Here is a 21,499-nt window from a genome sequence, read left to right on the forward strand (position 1 = left end):
GCAAGCTTTTGTTTGACCATATGTGCATATATATGTGTCCTCAGTGGTCTGTGCATTTCAGTTTAACATTTGTTTGTGTTCATGCATTTTAGACTGACTGAGTGCTTTGCAGGCTTGAACTAGTGGATGGTCACAGATAGCCTAAAGGCTTGGCTTCTGTTTCTGAATGTGTTTTAATCTTCAGATGGTCAATATGATCTGTTCCACTGCTTTGACTGTTGCTAGTTTAACCTGTGAAATTCTGCATTTGTTTATTTTATGGCAGAACACATCACAACAAACACCTACTTTACCTGCATCTAATTTGAATACAAAGCCCCGCCTTGTGAAGGAGGCCCAGGCTTCTTGACACATAAGCAATAGCCCTTAGGCACAATGCCCTTCCTCCACAAAAATGGACAGAATGATGAAGAGAAGGAAAAATTAATCAACATCAATGTTACTGCGGAATTTATATAATAAAAGAGTGTTACTATGATTAAACGTTAAGTAACAAAAATAATAATGGCAACGACAATATGAAATGAAAATATGTGAATGTTCCCTTAAGGGGCTATTTCTATCCAATCTGGTCCATATAATTACCCTGTTGATGTAACCTAATGTAGTCAGGTTGATTAAGTAAGCCAGATAATTGCTATCACATGAAACATATTTTTAGCTTACCTGGACTTTCATATTTTACAGTGTTTTAGTGATATATAATTATTATTTATAATTATATATAATTATGTTGATAAAAATTATGATTGATTATTTGAAAGAATAATAATAAAATTATTGGTGTTGTTTGGAGATGGCATATTTAAAAATATAATACATGATATAGATTAAATACTGACACATGATACGTTTCATAATAATGTAGGTTGTATTAAATAATTTTATTAAATGACAACAGCAACTATTAATTATTAATATAATTATTAATAATTATTATAATTATCAACAATGTAAATGTATTATTATTATTATAGTTGAGGACGACGGCATATTTAAAAAAACAAAGATTAAATGCATGATGTAGATTAAATACTTACACATTAAATTGCAACAGCAAATATTATTATTATTATTATTATTATTATTACTGTTGTACTTTTTTACATAAGAAAAAATATGCATATACCACTATGTGTGTGAAACATAAAATAATTCTGGCAAATGGCAAAAAAATGGCCAAAGCTTTATTTAGTGGGTCTCGGGGGGATACAGCGCTCTCCCCTCCTCCGCCATGTGATAACGGACAGACTGTATCACCGGAGCGATGCTTGAAGTCACTCTCATCAGCAACAAAGCGAAGCAACAGCAGCAGCAGCACTGACGTAAACCATCCACCACATCACCGGAACCATACGGACCCGGACCGACACCATATCGTCTCCTCCGAAGGACGTATATGATGGAAACCGAGCGCTGAGAGAGACTGGGATCGTGAGGATGCTCGGACTCCAATTCACGGCAACATTAGAAATGCGCGTTAAATGGAGACTCATGACGAGAGATGCTGCAGGGTGCCGCATTGCCTGGCCGCTTGACGATGGTAGGATAGAGCAGCGCTTTTAACCGTGATGCTCGTTCTTAGATGCTTTTGGGGTGGGATCTGTAGTCGATTGAACGCCTCAGATTTGATCATACGCAAACTAAGACGATTTCAGCCTGCTTAAGCCATACGTGCATATACACGTATGTAATCGATGAGCACGACCAGATGAATGTATGTGAATTTACTTTGCAGAACAAGCATTAATAAACCCACAACTCAGAAGGAGTGTATGAGGTGAACTAACAGTGTCGTAGCTTACACTCAGGACCATCTCCAAAGTCAGGTTTTTATTTGCAAGCACTGCAGTAATAGGGCTCTTTATGATTGGTATTTTTATCATCAGTCACTTAGGGAATATATAGTGATAGTATATAGAGTACAGTATAGTCAGTCTTGGTCCAGTGCAAGGACAATGACTCATTTACAGGCAGGCCTGTCTCCAGAAACCCTGGAGAAAGCCAAGGTGGAGTTAAAGGAGAACCCCGACACTTTGCATCAGGACATACAGGAGGTGAGGGACATGATCATCACCCGTCCAGACATTGGCTTTCTCAGGACAGATGATGCTTTCATCCTGCGCTTTCTTAGAGCCCGGAAATTTAACCATTTCGAGGCCTTCCGCCTCCTGGCCCAGTACTTTGAGTACCGGCAACAGAACCTAGATATGTTCAAGAACCTCAAGGCCACCGATCCGGGAATCAAGCAGGCTCTGAAGGATGGATTTCCTGGGGTTCTGTCCAATTTGGATAGATACGGGAGGAAGATTCTGGTTCTGTTCGCGGCGAACTGGGATCAGAGCAGGTAGGGTGCTATTGGATTTTTGCTAATCGTGGGTAATGACGCGCACTGTCAGAGCCGTCTTTTCAGCACAAGTCTTCTGCCATTCACTAGAGCATGATGTTGAGCCATTACGGGATGTGCAGTGTCACCTTTTATTTAAACTTAACATTACAGTGTAACACATATTCCATGTTATTATTTCTATATGGGTCAATGACAAATAAGAATCTGAGATGTTAAAAAACAAATTCTTAGAAATTTGATTTTGGTTTCATATACGTTTAAAGAACATTTATACAATTTTTTACAGTAAATTTGATGTACCCTTCCAATGGATGGTGTCCACCAGTTGACATTTTAAATGTTGGGGGGCATTTTAACCTGTATTTTACATGGTGATCCTATATATATCATCATTGTGTTTTTATTTACTGTATGACAACATAAATACATCAAGTACTCCTGGAATATTTGTATCTGTTATCTTCTATTTTAAAGAAGTGATCAAAATCTCAAAATGATTTGTCTCATTAAAAAAAAAAAAAAAATATATATATATATATATATATATATATATATATATATATATATATATATATATATAAAAACCTTGGCATACAGTCACGACAGTTTAAGTGTTTAAATACACTGACTTTGATTAGGCAAATAGGAGGTATTTATGCATTTGTTAATGAATTTTTGAACAGTTCATTCAGACTAAAAAAGTACCCATATATAGCCTCTTTTAATAATGTTTCAGCTTAGTGGTTAACAGCCTAGGCTTGGCTGAGTGTTCAGATCCAACAAGGGTTAATCTATCATCTATGTGTCCTTGAGTAAAACACTTCATCTAAGGTTACTCCAGGGACACTGTCCATGCAATAAATGTGATGTAAGTGTTCTACTAAATGGCACATTACGAAATCAAATAAATAATATTTCTTAAAGTGTAATCAAGCTATTTATTTTATCAGTAAGTGTATTGTGGGTTGTGTGTATCAACTGTAACATAAATACTAGTATGTGAGCTTAAATGTAGCCTATAGTTTCTCTATTTCCTTTGTAACTCAGCATGAATTTATACCGCAAATCCAAGACTTCAGTAAATATACAGTGGCCTCAACATTCTTTGGACACATAAAGGAATAATTCACCTTTACTCACTTACTCACCTTCAGACCATCCTAGATACTGTAGATGAGTAGATGAGTTTGTTTCTTCACTAGAACAGATTTGTACTGTACATCACTGGCTCACCAATGGATCCACTACAGTGAATGGGTGCCGTCAGAATGAGAGTATGTATAAAAACATAATCCACAAGCAATCCACACAATGGCAGTCCATTGATTATCATTTTGTGAAGCAAAAAGCTGCATGTTTGTAATAAATCCATCAATATGATGTCTTTAACTTCAAAAAGTTGCTTCTGGATAAAATATGAGTCCTCTATCTGTATTATTGTTTTCTCCAGTGAAAAAGTCATAGAGGACTGAGTTAGGAGAGGAATATGCACATATCAAGTACTTACAAGTGAAAACACTCCAAAACCATTCTGAACAAATGCTTTGGTGGATTTTGATTTGAGAAGACAACAGGGGATAGACTTTTTCACCAAAGGAATCTTTACTATGGACATATTTTGGCCTGAAGCAACATTTTAAAGTTAAACGCCTTGATAGATTTGTTTCTTACAAAGATGATTAAATGGCAGTACATAAATATATGCTTTCAATTGTTTAGGCACAGTGCATTGATAAGATTACTTAAATGTTATATGCATTTCTTCAAATGTAATTTGTTTTAATGTTGTGAGAATTCATGCTGCTAACTGTTGGTGTTTAGTCTCACCTCTTTAGACTGGAGAGTACATAGTGGTCGATTCCATATCAAACAGCCTTTGAATTCATGCCAGTCGCACCATTGCCTCGGATGGCAGGGTTCTTTGGCATCCTCTCAGAGGAACAATGTGTGATGAACACTAGGGTCAAGTTGTGCCTAATTTGTTACATTTATTGCAGCATTATGGGAAATGTAAACCCCTGTAGAAGTTTAAATACAAATTCTGACTGCTACGAAGCAAACTTACTCAGTAACTATATGAGAAAATGTCATGTGTCATTAAAAAAATAGTGCACATTTACAGTTTGTTTGCAAATCTTCCTAAAGGCTTGTGTTTATCTGCAGGTACACTTTTGTGGATATTCTGCGAGCTATTTTACTTTCTTTGGAGGCAATGATAGAAGACCCCGAGCTACAAGTAAATGGATTTGTCTTGATCATTGACTGGAGTAACTTCACTTTCAAGCAAGCTTCCAAGTTAACTCCAAGCATGCTGAGATTGGCAATTGAGGGCCTGCAGGTAACACTCTTGTCTGTTTTTAATCTAATGTTTATATCGAAAAATTAACATGGATATCACAATGCATTCTTGTACCTTCATGCATCTAAATGGGTGTTCTTGGCAGCAATGGAACATCAAATATTTAATGTTCATAAAGTGTGCTTCAGGCTTGAATAATGGGAACTGCATAGGGAAATTCTGCATGTGTGAGGCTGAACAGGTGCTTGTAGAGGAATCCCTCAACTGTCAAACATTTGCCATTCTCTTTGTGAGTAACATGAATGGGAGCTGACCCAATGACAATCTGCACAGAAATGCACCAGATATTATACACAGTAGATACTTTAGCAACCGCAGTGTTTTGCACAGACACTCACATTGCATAAAATGTACGACTTCCACTATTTTAACATCACTACTAAACATAATCGAGCAGCAATAGTCCACTGTGCTATAAAATGGTCACTGTGCATTTAACAATAGCTTATCTGCACACAGACATCATCCATTTCCAGAAGCAGCCTCTTGAAAGCTCTCATTTAGACATCACTCCTTTGAGGAGGGCTTGGGTCTGATGTGACATGTAGGCAGTGCAGAGTGAGGCCTGTTGACTGAATATTAATGCGGGTCCATGATGAGCCTATTCCACATTCCAGTGCCTCTTCAGACAGATTAGCTGGTGAATAATTGATCACCGCCATTAGCATCTTGCATCCACAATGTGCTGTTCACGTTGAGTGGGACATCGCTTTTGTAGCCGTTTCAAAGGGAAACAATAGCGTAGATTGAAGGAAAACAGCCACAGCTAATTAGTTACAGTTCAAAAGAGTCCTCAGCAGCAAGCTTGTCAGCAGAAGTCAGGATTTACATATGTAAATATTTACAGGAATCCTGATTTTTTACTTTTTGAAAATTTACATAAAGCGACTTGAATGCATGCATTTACAGATATACACTACTGTTTAAAAGTTTGGGGTTAGTATGATTTTTTTTTAAAAAAAAAAGTAATTAATGGGTTTTATTCAGCAAGGATGCATTAAATATATATATATATATTTCAAATATTAATGCAACTTAAAAGTTTTTAAGAATCCTGAAAAAAAATGAATCATGGTTTCACAAAAATATTAAGTTGCACTGTTTTCATCATTGATAATAATAATACATATTTCTTGAGCACCAAATCAGAATATTAGAATGATTTCTGAAGGATCATGTGACACTGAAGACAAGAAAACTGTCTGCTGAAAATTCAGCTTTGCCACCAAAGGAATAAATGCTAACTTAAATGTATTACAACAGAAAAAAAGTTATTTTGAATTGTAATAATATTTCACATTTTACAGCATTTTTGATTAAATAAATACAGCCTTGGTAAGAAAAAGATTTCTTTCAAAAACATGAAGAAATCTTAACTTTTGAAGAGCAAAATGCTTGAATGCTTATAGGTCAGAAGATAAATGCTAGAATGAGAGGTGCGATGCCCCATGGTTGTATTTTGACACTGACAGACCCACAGTATGTACATTGAGTCATTAAACATGATGTTTTAGAGCCTGAGGGGAAAATCGCACAGCTCTCCGACCCAAAAGTGCAAGGTCATCATCTGATGGATGGCATTGTTCATATGGACATCTGCCTGTCTTAATCAGCAATGTAATGAAGCATCAAAACCGTTTTTTGATGGCTCAGTGCTTTTTGGTGTTTTAGCTTAGATTATTGTCATATCATTGAGTCAACACATATGACAGAGGGAGACAGAGTGACAGAAACAGAAAGAATTGAAGAATGTGGACAGAAGGAAGAGGAGAGAATATATAAGTCCCTTATGTTCTCTGCTAATTTTTATTGTTTTCTGTTGAATCCATTTGATGAACTAGAATCTGTTGCTATTGAAAATACCTTTTTGTGTGCCAGAAACTATCATGTGTTTTAACAGGGTTAAAAAAAAGAACTAATGGATTCTTCCCAGTAATCTTCGTGGTTTGCAGGCAATGGCCATTTTGTGTTATTTGAGGTAATATGGTTTTTATTATTCAATTTACAGTAGATGCATCTATCATATACATTCCCTAGCAAATGGTGGTTCAGAAAAGAACACTTGATGCACAGAAAATGGCTGTTCTTAGCAAAATCAATAGAATAGAAGTAAGAGAAAGTGGTCTTGGCTTTCCTGGAGCAGTGCTTTGTTGTTCCAGCCTCTGTTGTTTGCTTCTGTGCTTTGGACATGCCTTTTGTCTCTCTTAGTCTTGAGAAATAACCCACGCTTGGCAGCCAATCACAATGGGCCAATCTTCCCCAGCCCACCCCATGCCGAGTTTCCCTGGCAACCTGTCCAACCCGCCATGCTATGCACCCTCCAGATGGGCTGTGCTCACAGAGAGAGACGCACTCATGTCACTCAGATACTGGGGCCGTATGTGCGTGTTTCTATGTAGGGCACTGAAAGTGCATCTTAGAAAGCACAAGAAGTTCATTGTCCTGACAGACTGACATGCATCACATTGTTGCAAATCCCATAAAAAAGTCATTTTATTTGCACTGTGAAGGTTTTTTTACTGCTGAGACTGACAGTTGTTGGAGTATCAGCAACAATTATTATTGTTGTTGTTATTATTATCATCATTAATAATAATGATAATAATAATAATTTTTATATTATTTTAAAACATTTTATTTTATTTGTTTTGTTTTGGTTGGTATTAGCTGTGTGTATGCAGTTTAGTTCAAAACTGAATACAGACAAGCAGACACAGTTCATTAAACACAACTTGACTATTTTGATGAACCTTCTATATAGTGCAGTTTATTTTATTTTATTTTATTTTATTTGTTGTGTGAACTTTTTTATTGCTTGTCTGGGACTGATGTCAGTTGTAGGAGTATTAGCAATTATTCTACTTTAATATTACTATGAGTGCTGTTTTATTTTATTTTATTTTATTTCATTTCATTTCATTTCATTTCATTTCATTTCATTTCAGTGGCATACCAGCATTACACCTTTGCCACAAGTAATGTCTCTTAAAGTATGTAACTTCTCTTAAAGGGATAGTTCACCCAAAATTACAATTCTGTCATCATTTACTCATCCTCATATTCATTTTTGGCTGAACTACGAAATAAAGGTTTTTAAAAGAACCATTTTGTTCTCATTGCACAGGAACATTTTAGTACTCTAAAGAACATTGAACATTTTCCCTCTATATAGAACCTTTTGTGGAATAGAAAGTTTCCATGGATGTTAAATGTTCTTCATGGAATCATTGAATAAAGAAACTTTATTTTTAAGAGTATAAAGCTTTAAATGATTTAAATTAACACCAATGCATTCTTCTTAATTTGCTCTACCCAATCCAAAGAGATTTCATTCAAGTTCATTGTCTTTGCTTGAACAGCTATGTGCTCAGGGCATGAGGTCTGTGCAATATTTATAGTGCCCAGCAGTCTTTGTCCCATAAGCAAATACAGCAAAGCGTGATCCAGGGAAGAGGGCCCTTCTCAGTCCCTATTCAATCAACAGAGCAACTTGCACATGGAAAATGTTTGCATCTCTCATGTCAGTTGGTTCGACTGGCTCATCTGGATGCTAAGATCCACTGCTGCCTCCCAGAAAGCAGAGAGCTTCTACGCATCTTGCTTATCTGGGAAACAGCACTAGACATATCTGGGCCTGCAGGACTGGAGTTAGACTAATTTTTTTGCTCTCTGCAAAGTGGCACAGTTATGGTCGCGCTCTGTTTATCGCACTATAACGGGGCTGTTCTGATCTGTAGGAGAGCTGTCAGCTAGTGAGTGGAGCTTCGTCTTTGTGTTAGCGGCCTTGCGTTTTCTAAGCTCAGTGGGCTGGATCTGGCAAGTGTAGATAAAATGTCTCCTGTAGAGCTCAATTATTGATGTGAGCAATGGTATGTGTCAGAGCGTGAAGCTTCGTATTACTGGTTAGCGCAGTTATGGTTAATTTGTCTTAGTTTTAGACAAAGTATTGCTAACAGGATGCTAACTGTTTGTATGTTAGCCTCAGCTTCAGAAAACAGTTGTTAAAAAGTAAACGATTCTTGAGCAGAATAGGCCAGAATGTGGACCACATTTTATGCTGATAGATTAAAAATCTGGCTACAGAAGACTATTTGTATTTTAGGGTCACCAAATCAGATCTCATATCCAGGAATCCTGTCACTGAAACTAGCACAGCTCACTGACTCTGACTGATATGTATTATTTGGTAAGGGGACCATGAAAAAAAAAAACAGCTTTTCCTCAGGCTATGTCTTTCAAAAGGACTCCAGCAAATGGATTTTTTTTTTTCAATTACCTTGCTGGAGTTCAGTCGTGCATCATCAGTGACTCCAGACAAGAAAAGAGATGGAGGTTTCATGTCAAGCCACTGAAACAAAATGCACAGATGAAATCAGCAGTCCATCATTTTATACAGAGACTAAAACAACCCCCATAAAAGCTCTACGCAAAGCCATTCTTTGATAAACTGTAATTTAGTGGCACGGTTTAAAACCGGTAATTATTTAACATTGCAGATTGATGTTTTAAATGGTTCCTGATTTCATGATGAGGCACTTTTAAGAGCAATTATCCTGTGGCTCTACTCCTTTCTAGTCAATTTGACCTGCTGCCAGAATCTATGTTAGCTGCTTGATGGCTTTGAATTAAAGCTAATACAAGCAAACTAAAGCCTTTTCCAACAAGTCATTTGAGTGCATCACTTGACCAAAACAGGAGCATTATGCATAAAACCCAGATCAATCCCTTTTATAATTTTTATGAGTAGCTCGTGTAAAAACCTTGACATTAACAAAAATCTGTTTTTTATCTGCTTTCCATTCTGCTGTGGTGACCTTCTTTAGAAAGTCTTTTATGCAGGAGTGTAGAAACAATCCATAACGAAAACTTATGATGCTTTTAAATTCCACTCCTGGAATTTTTTTTTTTTATAATTTGGCCTGAAATTTTACAGTGACAACTATGCATATAAAGCTGCACATTTTTCTCATCAATTACTGTTTTGTCAGTAGCTCAGTGCACAAACAGTGTACCAAGCATGACTTTATTCATGAAGCTATAAAGCGGCGCTGCAGAAGGCAGTAGTCATTATTCAGCTCACTTTAGTTCAGTGTTGTTTCAATTCAGTTCAATATCTGCCCAAATTCATTAATTATGAAAGAACAACCGCGAGAACAACCGCGTCATTATTCAGCTCCTGTCAGTTTTTGTATGATTTGTATTAGTTGCTGCCTATGTAGAGATTTTCCATTTCTGTAGGGATGCTGCATTTGAAGTGAGCTGGACAGTAAACTGTAAAAAAAAAAAAAAAAAAATTTCCTGTATTTCAAAGATTATTGGAGTACATATTTCAGTCTTTCTGCTTTAAAATTTCATGTTTAATTCACTGCTACTTGCAGTTTCTTTGCAATTTATTGTAAAATTTACTAGCAGTTTTTTGAGTGAAATCTACAACTTTTTAGTGTAAACTGCAATTCAGCACACTAGGCTGTAGAAGTGAGCCCCAGCTTAATCCTGAAAACTCATGTCTAACATTTAATAATGCTTTTTCAGCATTGCAGGATCAGACGATGTGAATTCTAGAATCCAGCAAAAGAGCATTATGGCAGCCCCCCCGTTACCTCTGTCTCCTCCCACTGTCACACTACAGGGACACAGATCAGTCGGGTTGGACCAGCTCACACCAGAGTTTAGCTATTCATGTTTAATGCAGCTTAGACCTTTATCTCGCTCAGTAGAAGCAGAGTCTCAAAACAGAGATATCATCGTGTGTACCGACACCACCTGCTGGCAAATGCCTTATAGCCCCTCCTCTGAACCAATCGGCATGTTTTTGCACCATCACCTGCTTCTGTGTCAGATCCAGTGCCAGATCTAATGCCCACACGCCTGCGGTCTGCCGCCGGACACTGGCCTGGGGGCCTGCTTGCTTGCAGCTGTCCATCATCGGCATTACGCCAGTGGCACCAACAACACAGTTCTGTTATGATATGAGAGTCAATGAGAAGCAGTAAACTGTCAGTAAACAAAAACAACACAAATTAAATCACCAAAACACAAAAAATCTACATTTACAACAAAATCCAACAATGCATCAACATTAATGATTTTTCTTTAATGCAAAAAAAATACATGGTATGGGTCAAAATTATCGATTGTTCTTTTATTCCGAAAATCATTAGGGTATTAAGTAAAGATCATGTTAATATATCCTCTGCAAAAGTCACAATATGACTTTTTACTGTATTTTTGTTCAAATAATTGCTGTGTAAGCATGAGGGGCTTCTTTCTCATGACTTATCTAGACACAAGTTTACATTCTGTTACCTGGGACTTGTAAGTCTTTACCTTCATTACGTGTGTCTTGATTTTTGTGAGCTTAGCGAACAACCGCAAGACAGCATCATTATGAAGCTTCCCGGAACCCTTGCAGTCAGCTTTATGAATATGGATTACTGTTCAGGGCAGATTAGTGAACACAGCAAGGTATTTATCAACTTCAGCAGTGTGATAAACTTTTTATCGGGAGACTGGGAGAAATGGAAATTATGCCCGCTTTTTGGTGTAATCCTCTGTGGAATCATGAAATTGTCTCAAGGTACTATATGAGCATCAGTAACAGGTTGTAGGGGAGAGAGGTGGTCATGTTGTGTCCCATGTAATCTGAATTTTTTTTTCTCCACACAAAACTCTAGCAATTACAAAATATGCATAAACATTTATTTACATAAAATCGCACACACTGTACATTTTCAAGTAGTAATTACAACAAAGATTATTGGAGTATATTTTACAAGAATATACTATTTCAGTTTCTCTATTTCAATATTTCCCATTTCACACACAATTTTGTGTTGTTTCTTATGGTCTACTAGCAATTAAAATTGTTTATACCACCATTTATTTTTTCAGTGTACAGTCTGGATTCATTTTAAGTTATTAAATATATTATATTATTTTCAGTTTTATTTGAAAGTTTTATAAAATATTATTTATTAAATATATTATATTATTTTCAGTTTTAGTTATTCTACACAATTCTAATAGTTTTAATAGTAATTTTGAAAGTTTTATAAAATATTATTTATATAATAATATATGTTATGTTAAATACAATAATATATGTTTAGTTTATTTATTTAATTATTTTTTCTACCACCCACAGGATAGCTTTCCAGCAAGGTTTGGAGGGATTCATTTTGTCAACCAACCTTGGTACATCCACGCTTTGTACACAGTCATCCGGCCTTTCCTCAAGGACAAAACAAGAAAAAGGGTGAGAGTATTTTTTTAATTTTCAGACTTTTCTGAAAATCAGTTTTTATCACATAGAATTGTTAACTGTTTCTGTTTATGTACATGTGATGTGATAAACACAAAAATATACAGGCTTTTGATGTTCATGCAAAAAAAAAAAAAAAAAAAAAAAATGCACAATGCAATGCAACAAAATTTAGTGCAAACCACTGATTAAAAAACAGTAAAAGCTGCAGTTTTTTTTTTTTTTCAAGGCAAATAACAATATTTTATGTGTTGTATATTTAGATTTTCATGCATGGAAACAATCTGAACAGCTTGCACCAGCTGATCTTGCCTGAGATTCTGCCGTCTGAGCTGGGTGGCATGCTGCCCCCTTACGACATGGGCACCTGGGCCAGAACGTTGCTTGACCACGCGTATGACGAGGAGACGGACTACTGCCCCCCGAGTCCTATACCTTGTCTCTCAAAGACCTGGAGAAAGACCTGTCCCCCAAAACTATGAAGAGGTCTGTTACTTGATGTTCTAGCTTTTCAGTGAATCTATTTATCTATTTTTTGCAGTTTTATTTGGCATAGTGGAATGTTTTCGTATTCTTTTTTTATCTTAGTATTATTTATATATATTATTATAGTATTTATAAATATATTAAATATTTAATATATCCTCTGCTTTTCTTTTTATTTATTAATTACCTTCCTAAAATTTGTTTACATTCCTCGATTCAGCTTATGCAGATGACATTATCTACTCTTCTCATTCTGATATTTCATATATTCAGGTCCTCCCTGCAGCTTGACTTTAACACATTACAGGATTGGTTTTACAAAAACAAAATTGTCCTAAATAAAAAGAAGTCTTGTAGTATGGTGTTCTTTAAAAAGACACCATCGATTTTGATTTAGATATTAGTTTTGAAGATGGTCACTCCTATCTAAAGTTGACCTATTTAAATATCTCGGTCTTTGGCTCGATCCTGAATCGTCCTTTAAGCATCACATTGATTTTATTATTTAAAAAAATCATATGGGTGTCTGAGTTCTCTTTATCGTTCAATTAATTGCATTTCATTTCAAGTAAGGAAAAGATTAATCTCACAGTTAATTCTTCCTATTATCAACTACACGGATATTATTTATCAAAATACTTCTGATAACAACTTAAAACCTCTAAACATTGCTCACAGTTCTTGTAGGTTGGTTTGAGATGTCTTTATAGAAGTCATCATTGTATGTTGTATGAAGCTCTTGACTGGCTTCAACCTAAATCCTGAAGGCAATATCACTGGCTTCAGTTTCTTTTTAAATGTATTTTAATTGTCCCTCTTATTTAAAACAGTTTTTGGTTCCATCTATATCTTCTTACCCCCTTCAGCAGTATCCATATTTTACAGTATATCCATATGCATATATGCAGTATCCATATTTTTTTGTTCCTAGAATCGCCACTGAAGTCGGCCGTAGGTCATTTCATTATAAAGCTCCTTTTGATTGGAACAATCTCCCTTCTTTTCTTAGATCAATTACATAATTTTGTCTCTTCAAGATAAATTTATTATCTCACTTGAAAATAACATAGTTTATGTTTTCAAATTTAGGTTTAGAATCAATTACTTATTTATCATTTATCTATCAATTTGTTTATTTATTTATTTTATAAGGGTGCTTGCATATTTGGATTTTCATGCTTGTATGAAAATGTATGTTTTCTTGTATGAATATGCTTTTGTTTGTTTAATGTAGTTGTAGACTGTGGGTGGACGATTAGGGGAGTGAGCTTTTTTTTTAAATTTTACTTGTGTTGTGTTTTGTATTGTTTTATGTATGTGCTATTGGGTCCCCCTCGAAAATGAAATGGCACATTCTCAAGGGGTTTTCCCCTTAATAAAAATCTAAATTCTAAATTGGCTTTTATTTTTACATTTTTCTTGTAATTTATTGGCTTTGTTTTTTTAATATTTCTATTTAGCTTAGTTTATTTTTTTATTTCATTTTTTAGTTTTAGTAAATGTAATACTTCAACTTATTTTATCTTATTTAACTATTTCAGTAAGTTGCGAAGGCAAAATGCTTAGTTTTTAAGTTTTTTAAGTTTAAATTGTATTATATATTTTTTCATATTTTTTTTTTTAGCTTTATTTTAGTTACTCCAAACTATTTTTAATAGTTTTAATTTTAGTTAACCTGAACACTTGTGTTCATTAAAACAAGCACATAAGGTCACCAAACTGGCCATATTATGTATGTTGTGGTTTATTTCTAATACGCTTGTTGAATGACATCATTTGGTTGCTTGCCATGGAAACAGTATTTGCTTGTAGTCTTCATTCAAGTAGAATTATCAAGAGAGTCGCTCTGGATAACAAAAATAAGCAGCTTTGCTAGGGGCGTAAAAGAAGCTGCAGTGTTTGTCAAAGGAGTCACATTTGAGCTGCACACTGTATGTTTCTTCTTGGTTACGGTGCTTAGCAACCAACTCCCTAGTTTTATTTGGGTTTGACCCAGCTTGTTTCACTGATCAAGACAGGGTGAGGTGTCTCGATTTACTGGGTCATGAAATCAGCTTGAGGGGGTGAAGCTGCTGCCGTGAGACGCATTTATACATGGATGCATATAGAGCGTAAAAGAACACGTTTTAGAGGTTTACATGTGGCAAACATCTTACTTTCTTTCTTTGCCTTCTGCAGCTGGGGCTGTACTTGTACAGAGACGTTGGCTACCAAATATAGCAGTTTACAATGGCTTATTTGGCTCTCACATTTTAAAGCAAACTGTTTGTAGTGTTTGAATTCTACCAAAGCGTCTGGGGGACGCAGTATTTGCAAGAAAGTAGGTCCTAGATGTTTTTCTATTGCTAAGATCAAAGTGCTGTTCCTTAAACAGCTTTGGCTGTTAAAACTAAAACCTCCCAGTCCGTGCATAACACATCTATGTACACAAAAAAATATAAGCTTTGGCAGAATCCTGCACCCTGTATTGTGAATTATTCTCTAGTGCTGTATTATTAACATAGTTTATAACATGTTTTAGATGTGGGGAACAGATCGCTGGTGATGATCTATATACAGTATATATTGAAGTTCAGTTCCATCTATGGACCCAGTCACAAACAGATCATATATTGGGGCTTTGGTTTATTAGTTTTGGTTTAGAAAATGATCCCATTAGACTCGATTAATAATTTATTTGAGCTGTAATAAAATCAGCTTGAATGTAACTATACACATTACATCTTATCACCTACAATATGTCCTAACTAATTTGCTTTTGTAGAGTTTATTTTATTCAATCGAAATTTGAAAAAATGGAATTTGTGGCATTTTAATGATTTTTTCTTTCTAAAAATACCTAAATATTTTATGTTTTTTATTCATTATCCCCATATTATAAACCATGTGTCCAGGACATGATGCATTGTTGACTAATATATATTTACAGTGGCAAGCACACTGTAGCTATTTTAATTGTAGCTATTGTTTATTAATTACATGTTGTGTTGTTGTTATTATTTTTTAATAATTTTTACATTATTTATATATATATATATATATATATATATATATATATCTATATATATATATATCATATATATATATATATAAATAATACACACACACACACACACACACACACACCACACACACACACACATTATACTATATACAATATTATATATACACATACACATGCACGTGTTTGTTGTGTGTGTGTAGATAATAGCATTATACATATTGTTCATTGAGAAAGATAATAGCATTATTTGTATGTAAAAATATTATTATTATTATTATTATTATTATTGTTTGCCATTAGTTTCTAGTAATTCTAAAAAATAAAACTTTTTTTAATACTATCAGGCCCAAAACTATGTCTTAAGATAATCAGTTAATTTGTCAGTGCAGCTGTTGTCATTTTCATACATGCAAGATGCATCAACACTGACATTTCTACTTCCAGTCAGTAATTAATCAAGCATCAGTGTTGTATAATATTCACTGGTGGTTTAAATTTCCACTTCCTAATACTCCCTAAAATGTCATTGTGTTAAAATGAGTGTGAGCCTAGGAATGTCTGATTTAAGAAACCTAACACCTCCCACAAATTATTCAGAGTAATTAAAAACCACACTTCGTCATTTTGTCTGCTCTGGAAATTTTTTTTGGATATCTTTTTTTTTTTTTTTTTTTTTTCTTCGCCAACACAGTTTTCTCTTGTGTTTGCATTGGGTTGCACTCAAATAGCATGGATTTCTTGCTGTGACGTTAGTTTAAACAGCTTATGTGCGTATTTTTTTCAGCAATGACTGGATGACTGTATATTACCTCTAACGTATCATAGCCCACTTTTTCACAATCCAGTCAGTTCCCAGTGGAATCACCCTGTCCCTACATTATTTCCTTCTGAATATTTAATACATCAATACATCACATTGCTGAAGTTAAATGCAGTGAAAATTTTATTCGTTTGTTAAATCTAGCAGTTGCTTGATAAGAAACCTCTGTTTTTTGTTTAATTTTCATGATTACAATCATGGTTTCATACATAAATGCGTCAGTCAGAGGAAAGTGCCCCCGCATATGCACATGATGAACGACAGCACACTGTCCTCAAAGCTTCTTATGCCTCTACGAGAGGGCTCTAAATCAAAAGTAGGCCAACACAGTGCACTAAGATGACATGTTTCCTTTACACATCCTTCTCTTTAAATGCTTGTGACATGCACAATGCATCATTAATTTGTACTACTTAGTGTGCAGTGCTATCTATCTATCTATCTATCTATCTATCTATCTATCTATCTATCTATCTATCTATCTATCTATCTATCTATCTATCTATCTATTCTAGTCAGATTTGGGTGAGTTCAATTAAAAAAAACATTTAATTAATTTCAGAATTTATTTTTTATATTTGGCATGTCCTCTTTTGCGGTTAAAAGGAATATTTAACAAAAAATGTAAATGTGCTGAAAATTGACTGATTCTCAGTGACATCAAAGATGTACATAAGTTTGTTTTTTTCAGAAACAGACTTTGAGAAAATGTAGCATTACATTACTTGCTCACCAATGAATCCTCTACAGTGAATGGGTGCCGTCCAGAATGAGAGTCCAAACAGCTAAATCCACACGACTCCAGTCCATTAATTAACATCTCGTGAAGCGAAAATCTGCATGTTTCAAGATGTTTTTAACTTGTTTCCAGCTAAAATATGAGTCCTTTATACATAATATTACTTTTTCCAGAGGATAAACGTTGTCTTATCTGAATCAGAATTTTTACAAGCAAAAAAACAGCTGAATATTTTTGATTTTGATGTGAGCAGACAACAGGGGATGGGACCGTTTTTCCAGTAGAGGAAGTGTTTTAAAATAGATTATGGACTCGATTTTTGACCAGAAAAGAAATTTATGGTTTTTTTCACTTCACAGAATGTTAATTGATGGACTGGAGGGGAGTAGATTACTTGTGGATTATTTTTATCAGCTGTTTTAGACTCTCATTCTGATGGCACCCATTCACTGCAGAGGATCCATTGGTGAGCAAGTGAATGCAAAAATGCTAAAATTTATCCAAATCTGTTCAGATGATTAAAAACAAGCTCATCTAACAGTGGGAGTACATTTCATCAACAATATAAAAATTTTGGCTGAACTATTCTTGATTTACTTATTTGATTAGCAGCCTAGAAATATTAGTAAATAATTTTAAAGATTGTAATTACATATATATAGCTATATAGTATATATATATATATATATATAATATATATATATAGTATATATATATATATATATATATATATAATGTCATTACTTTTCTTGTTTATTTTGAGGTTTAGATTAAATTTTGTATTCTAGCTTTTCAGTGCACTCTCAAGTTTTTTCATTTCTCAGTTGTGCACCTTGAAATCCGGTTCATTCATATTTAATGTATACCCACAGGTCCCAGTCCGTGGTGGAACCAGGAGTCCTGAACACGACCAGAAAAAAGTGATTTTAAAGCGAAGAAGAAAACATGCAGTCCACTGCTTTTCTCTGTTGGACTAAAGGCTCTTGATTCCCCAGGGCACGAGGAAACGTCAAGCTCTGCACACTGGGGAGGAAGCACACCATGTTCCTATAACGCGAGAAAAAAAAACAAATGTACAAAGAAAGGAATGTTAAAAAGGCAAAAGAACACACAAAAACAGTCCTCAGGAGGAACACTGCAGAGAGCTGCCGGTTCAAAATCATATTTTTGAAGCAAAGAGCTAACGGCGGACGTCCCCCCCCCCGTAATGTAATTGTCAAGTGCCAATTCAAAATCTGTAAATACAACTTCAGTTGTAGACGTGAGATTGAGGGTGTAATTGTGACATGAGGCCTGTAACAGACTGCTGTGAAAATCCTGTGTGTGTGCTTTCTCGTGATTATTATGTAGACCACATGGTACTGTAGGATGGATAATCATGCTTATAAAGATAGACAAGCTTTGGGGTATCCTACATTTATAATCCCCAAATCAGGAGTCGCTCAGGAGTATTCGAAAGGAACGCATAGAGCTGTTGACGGTGTCAGACAAGACACATTGCTACTTCCAATTAAAGAAAACCCCATCTTCGTTTTTTCAGTGTTTCACAGCAAATACCCCTTTACGAAGAAAGGATTTTTCTAACGAGCGTTTGCTAATTTATTTCACCACAACGTAGGCTGTGTTTTTTCCGTTTAGTATTCTTTATATCCCCAGAGAGGGGTTGAGTCACATTTAGTAGGCTTTAGCTGATTTGCTTCACCGATGGCCTTGTTTATTTACACTTTGTCGTAGAACCGTGGGCAATATCGCTTTCTTGCGGTAACCATTTCCATATTAGGCTAAGTTGGGTTTCCAAGGCATTTGTATTCATACCAAGGACCAGATAGAGTAAAACCAAAGTACCGTCTTTTGCAATCTTTCCAACTTCAGTGTCACGCTTCTGAGTTAAAGAAATAGATCACCCAAAAATTGAGAATTCTCTGTGTTTATTTACTCACCTTACGTCATTGCAAAAATAATAATATGAAGTGAGCAGATACTATTATAGTTTAGTAATATTTTAATTATTTTATTAAACTAAATGAATAGTTTAAACAACCTATATGTGTTGATATATTTAATATACTATATATGTTGCAAATATGTTGTTATTTTTCCATGAAACAATGAAAGGAGGAGTTTTTGGGGAGTTTGGAACAACACACTCACAGGGGTGAGTACGACAATACGTTCATTTTTGGTCGCTCTATCCTTTTTAAAGTATTATTTAAAATTCTTCAGTATTACAAAAACGGAAATTAAGCTGTAACACTAACACTGCGGTTGAACACAGAGCCACAACTGAAAGTTGTTGTACAGTGACAACATGCTAGTGCATGCTTCCCAACACTAGCCTTATTCTTCCGGCAGTTTATGGTTTAGATCGTGTGAAAATAGTTTACTCCAAATTATCAGCTGTTTTATGGGAATGCTGTGTTGTCCTTATGTCTTTTGGCACTCAATAGGTTTTTATCTACCCAGTGGTTTAGTTTTCAAGCCCAAAGAGTGAATTTAAAACTCAGAACAAGATAGTTGTCACAGTTTTATTTCGGGATGTTTTATTATTATTATTATTATCATTATTTATATTATTATTATTATTATATTATTAACAAATATTATAGTATTATATATTATTGTGTGTGTGTGTGTATGGAACAAGGCAATATACAGTACCTTTAACCATACATAAAGTACATACCGTAACTCTTCTAGGCTTTCAAATTTTTGCTGAGATTTTTCTCATTGGAAAAAATAATTACAGCATCCCCTCACTGGATTTAAACAAGTTGCGTACTTCAACAGAGAAAATTCCCACATATAAAACATCGTAAATCCCAAAACCCTCTAACTTAGGCAAACTCTAACAGTCAGTCTAGGAATACTGAAGTTATCATTCTATTTTGTTTGATACATATGTAACTTCTGTGGGGCACAGCTTTCTGTACAGTGGCTCAGTTTGGTCCTATTTTTTTTATTTTCTTATGCGATTCATATAAATGTTACAACTCTTGAACTATTTACACATGCATTGTTGTGCATATATGCTGAAACTTACAATATGGACGCATTGACAGCATCTAATGTATCTTTATATATGTAATAAATGCCTATTATGTTTTGTTCATATGTCATTTATTTACATACAATACAATCAGGTAATGTTTCAGTAATTCCATGCATTTTATCTCTCAAGTTGTTTATACATAAAGTAATGCTGTTAATACGTAATGTACGTTTCAGTTGTTTATGTAAACATTTTAAAAAAATCCCCACCTTTTCCCCATCTGTAGCTTTAAATAACTCTAAGACTAAAACTTAATCTAATACCCCGAATTTTCATCCCTTGCCACAACCAAAATTAATGACTTTTATCTATATTCAAATAGTGGACACCACATACTAATTGTGTTAAAATACCCGATAGGTGATCTCTACTGGTTTAGCAAATTAAGCAACTATATCAATGCGAAACTAAAGTCTGCCCACACGACCAAACCTCTCATGACTCACTGGTCTTCTACCCATCCCAAACAGCCTCAGGATAGTGCGGGAAAAATTGTGTTTCCTAAAACCATCGACCGTACGCTTTATCATCCTGAACAGAAACAGTGGGAACGAAAAGTTGAAAATTGGCTGCTGTTTTGAATTACAGAATGTAGCTATCCCAAGAGAGTATGCCACTTACTTGGGTTGAGAGAACGGCGTTATGTCACGGTGAGTCACGTTCTGAAATAATGAACGGGAATGGCCCTCAAATGTTGGTGTAATTGGTTCAAAGTATATAATTTAATAGTAAGAGGCTGTTGTTTAATGCCATGATCAGTATTTTAATACACCTTGAATTATTATTTGTTGTATTCCTGTAGATGTATATCTGTTTTTGGTCATGCTGCACTATGAACAGCCTTCTTTGTACATTTTAGGCAATGGGAATGTTGATCAAATATTGTCTCCATTTTTCTAGCCTGTGAGCTAGGAAGATTCTATGGATGACGTTACATGTATTGCTATTACAACCAAGCAACCCTGGGGTCAAGGAAACTGACATTATCACTTGCTTTTCTAAAAGACTACAGGAACACTACATTTGGTATTTCTTTGATTGTTGGCTTATATCTTTTTCATATCACTTTGATTGTATAATAGGGTGTTAGTTAGCTGAGAAGCCCATTCAGTATAGAGGTATTATCATGCAGAACAATACATTGGTTGTAATGACCTGTTGAATGGAAGTAAATATGTGGTATATGTCCTTTCGCAAAATGCTGAGATAAATTAATGTAACTGAAACTAAACTGCGAAAGGAAAAAAAGCAGCCAATAAATATTGATATACATAGATTACATCAATGAGCAAGTGTTTCTTTAAACTCCGATGTGTTAATTTTGCTTTTGTTTTAAACAGGTTATTTAATTTTTAGGTCTATCATTAGAATAGAGAAATGTGTATATTCGGGGAGGAAATGATACTTTATTCAAACAAGGAATGCATTAAA

At 34.9% G+C, this 21,499-nt stretch overlaps 1 pseudogene; it reads left to right on the forward strand.

The window, feature by feature from the left end:
• The first annotated feature begins 1,224 nt into the window (after window positions 1-1,224).
• On the forward strand, window positions 1,225-12,469 carry LOC122140984 (annotated as a pseudogene).
• Window positions 12,470-21,499: the final 9,030 nt, after the last annotated feature.

This window comes from Cyprinus carpio, chromosome B20 (assembly GCF_018340385.1).
Source record: "Cyprinus carpio isolate SPL01 chromosome B20, ASM1834038v1, whole genome shotgun sequence".
NCBI classification, from domain to species: Eukaryota; Metazoa; Chordata; class Actinopteri; order Cypriniformes; family Cyprinidae; genus Cyprinus; species Cyprinus carpio.